Genomic DNA, 4,938 nt, shown 5'->3' on the forward strand with positions numbered 1-4,938 from the left:
ATTACTAAATTTATGATTTTACGTCGTTATTTTGCTTTGCCGAGGAACTTGAGAAAATATAAATAATAAAATAAATTTCAGATTTTTGTATTAGTATAACGAATATTGTTAAAATTACAATATTATAGCAATATTCACAATAACGTAAGGAAATATGAAAATTCGAAATTCTAACTATTTGAAAAATATTCCATATGAAGATTAGACGTATAAATGTTTATACACAATACCATATTTTTGCCAATTAATATAAAATATATGAAAAACTATTTTTTTTTTGTTTACTGTTGAATAATGCTAATGCAATATTGGTTTAATATAATATAAGTATCTAGAAACAATTTCTGTTATAAATCATAACTTTGTATAAAAGATTCAATCACAATAGAATTGGACTAATTAATAGTCAAAACGGCGTATTTATCGGATGAATAATGCGTCAAAGGAGGTAATACTGCTTTTAAATGTGATTCTAGTAGATTTCTTATATAGTGAAAGATTCACTCTAATTAATTTTTTAATAATTCAAAATGATGACAAAGCATACACGACAATAAAATAGTAGTTTTAAATATAAAAAATAGATATAACTGACTGAAAAGGAATATTTTTCAATTAAAATAACCGACTATTTTATATATTGTTTATTGCAATGATAACAATTATCATCTAGTAATTCTTATATTATAATTTGTATTTATTTATAATATATATTTTTCATATAATATAATATTATAATCTTTGAATTCAAAGATTTAATTTAATGTACATTAAAAAATAATTATATTTTTGTACAATAATTAAGTTAATTTATTCAGTTTAATGCATAACACTAAATGATGAGAATAATTAAAATAATAAAACTATAATCTTCGAAAAATGTAATTTCATTTATCTTTAATATGATACAATGTGTTATAATTAGTAATAATTTTACTTCGTATAGAGTCCGTTAGCACTGTAAGTATTATTAAACATCATATTAATGTATTCTGTATTTTATTTAATTTAAATCATTAAAAAATCTTTTCCATCTTATATATTTAATAAACATATTTTTGGGAGTGATATTCAACCAACTGTGTAATAGCCACATAATAAATCTTTATTACCACAAATACAATATGAATTTTTCTTTATTGGATTTTACTTTTTAATAGCTTGATAGTACATTCGATATTTCTAGATAGTATATTAGTATATTAATTATCTACTTAATATTTTTTTTACTTAATTAATATATTCTATTTATTTTAAGAATAATGAAATTTTATAATACTTTCAATTTTAGTAATCGTATTGAATTAGAAGTAATTTTTCTACTGTATCATAAAAAAAAAATTACAGCGTAAAAATAAATATATTGCAGTGACCTTAAACAAAACTTCAACGTTTATTTTTACATGTATCATTATAATTTGTATATGTAGTTATTTTTTTAATTACTTATTAAAAAATTTGAAGTATTTTTTCTTTTGATTTGCCATTGTATTTAATTTGTATTTGCGAAAATTCTAATATCGAAGGTTAAATTTCAATTTATTGGAAGGTATATATATATAATAAAAGTTGATATTTGAATTGTAAAAATAGTTATATTATAAAGCTTTTGTAAGAATAATCAATTAAGTTTTCGTATAATTTCGAAGGAATTTTAATTAAAAACTGTTAAATAAGCAATAGTACCTAGAAATTTAAAGATACTGAAATCAGATGAATTTTATTTTATTTTAATCGACGAATGAATACAATTTTTTATAATCTGACTATATATACTTTTTAAAGAGCACTAAAAGAGATCTCAGCTTACATTTCTATATATAAAGTAAGTCATTTTGATGTTAGTATTGAAAGGTTTATCATAATAGCTACATTTTTACATATTATTTAATGTTATTAACAATATTTATATAAAAAAAAATTAATAATTTGATACCATAATTTATTTAAGTAATTTTATAACAGAATTTTTCTTATTTTCTATTTCTATTAGAAAAATAAAATATTATTTAAAAAAAAAACAACATTTAACAGAAAAAAACGAATTATATTTTCATTTTTTAACATGAAATATTAAATTATTGTTGAAGTATAATTTATTTTTCTAAGCTGTCTTCATGTTTTTAACTTAATATGAGTTGAAATTAAATTAAAGTATATTATAATTAATCCTTAATTGATTCATGTACATTGATATAGTTAATTATACTATAAAGAATCATTAGCTAATAACAAAAAGTAGCTATAATACTTTTTATATATTATATTTTTATATATTATAATGTACTACTTTCTATCTTTAGAATTAGGTATCATAGATATCTGATATATCACTTATTCGTCATATATTATTTCATTTCTTTCCAAATAAATTAAATATTTCCAAATAATTTTAACATGATTTCTTTGAAATGATATATATATTAATTTTTTTCTTTTATAGTATTTGATTGATATGATTAGGTTCATGGAATGATGTTATTTATATAGAATAATTTTGAACGTTCCATATACTCGTATAACTAAACAAATCCTGGTACTTTAAATACGTTACTCTGCTTCATCATTATAAATAATGAGATAGAAGACAATATCAAATATTAATCGGAAATATAAAAATATTAATACTATGCTTATATGAGAGTTGTCCGTAATGCAATGACAATAATTGTTATTTAATAAAATTGTATATTAAGCTTAACAATAAATGTTACTTTTCTAGTCTTTCACTTTTACATTTGGTATTGAATTTTGAATTAATTTCTGTTCCTATAAATTATATTTTGTATATTTATAACATCTCAATAAGTCTTATGCAATAATTTGATTTTTTCATATCTTATTATATTTGTAAAAGTGTATTTGTAATAACTTATGCAGCATTGTTTTTTACAAAACTTTACGGATGACATAAATGGTTTATTCAAAATGTAATTTATATAAACTTGAACAATAATCCGAACGTTGAACTATGTCGAATAATTATTTCTTCTGTTAAAAATGTGAATTAAATATGGCGTTTCTTAATATATCAAGTATATAAAAAGAATGATAACACATAACTTAACAATTTTTAACAAGTATGTGAGCTGTAAGAATAAATTTATAATTTGCTTAGTAATAAAATTTGATTCTTCAGTAAATTAATATTGACAAAATCAATTCTACCATATAAAAAAATTTAAGCCTTAACTTTATTCAATATCATTTTTACTATATTATAATTAGTATTTGTGCATTGTACATTAAGCTTTTAAATATATATATAAATTTCAGAAATAATTTTTCGATATTTATGTAAGCTGATCAATTCATATTTGGTGAAATCACATTTTTAAATTCTTGATACATTTATTTCATCATAATATATGATTCTTATAATTAAAATAATTTTATATATTTAACATTTAAAATATTTAAAATATAAACTCTTGAATATTTTAAAATTTATAATAACATCGTTATAAGTTTTTATTATTAAATGAAAAGATTCTTGTATGGTTTAAATTTAAAAAATTTTTCTTATATTTATCACTTCGTAATAATTATATTAAACTTGCTGTTGAACGTAATCATGATTAAAGTTAAATAATATTCTAATAATTAATAAAGTTTCCTACTCAATACTATTTCTTGAAATTTCAACTATCATGAATCTGAAGAATAAAAGAGGTATAACTTCATTTATTTCCGTTTATTTATTAAAAATTAAAATGATTAACAAATATTTCACTTATCAATGATATTAAACGTTTTCAAAATTTCATTGCAGCAGATAAATTTACGAATATTAATTGACATATTTTTTAATGTATAGTATTACATAAATAAATAATGATTGTTTCAATATCAATGACTACATTTTTAAATGATAATTTTTTTTCCAAAATAGAAATATATATATAATTTGTGAATGAGAGAGATAGAAAGAAAGAGATAGATAGATAGATAGATAGATAGATAGAGAGAGAGAGAGAGAGAGAGAGAGAGAGAGAGAGAGAGTGAGAGAGAGAGAGGATTATAAAGTGAGACAAAGATAGAATGTACGCAAAGAATTAATTAATGTTATACGAAAATAATTTATCCTTATAAAATGTTAATAAATGCTGATTAAATTGTTGAAATTTTTTATTACAACTCAGTGCATTATTATTCAAATTTATCATTAATGTTAAACTTTGATAAAATTAATTATCTTATAAGCCTTCTTCATTAAAAGTAAATCCTTCTCTTAATTAAAGTTTTTATAATGCAATTTCACCTTAAAGGGATGAATGTATATACAAAAGTCCTATTTGAGCTACATTGCTACTTCATAAGTCAAATGTATTTATTTTTTAATATTCGATGTCATAAAAATGTAAAAAATGATAATGAAAAAGAAAATGTTCTGCCTATGATGTAAAGCAGCTTTAGTGCGTTTGTGCCAAAATATTTTGTAATTGTTTGATCAATCACTGATTTTGAAAAGCTGCGTATTGCAGATGACGAGCGGTCAAAACAAAAGTAAAATTCAACAATATTATTAGTAAAATTGTTTAATTAACAATTAATTTTTGCTCTTTCAAAAACTACTCCATATTTTGACATGTTTTTATGGCATTTTAAAATAATTTGATGAATGAAAAAACTACTCTGGAAAGGACTCAGTATGAATAGTATAATGTTGAGTACAAAACGCATAAAAAGCATAAAGCTTGTATGTGAGGAGGGAAATCGAGTCTATGCGCGTTGCGGATGTTATTCGATGCAGGTTCGACAATGACAAGATTTGCCCATCGGTTCGAGCTGCCACCAGTGGGGACCAGATGGGAAACGGCGAGTAGTCCTAACATCAAGAGCGGCCCCCCAGTGTCGGGTCGGTTCTCGACGCACTCTCGTGCCATCAGCTATTGCAGTGGCAGTGGCAGCGGCGGCGGCGGCGGCAGTGGCAGTGGC

Source organism: Ceratosolen solmsi, unplaced genomic scaffold (genome assembly GCF_000503995.2).
Source record: "Ceratosolen solmsi marchali unplaced genomic scaffold, CerSol_1.0 scaffold7, whole genome shotgun sequence".
NCBI lineage: Eukaryota > Metazoa > Arthropoda > Insecta > Hymenoptera > Agaonidae > Ceratosolen > Ceratosolen solmsi.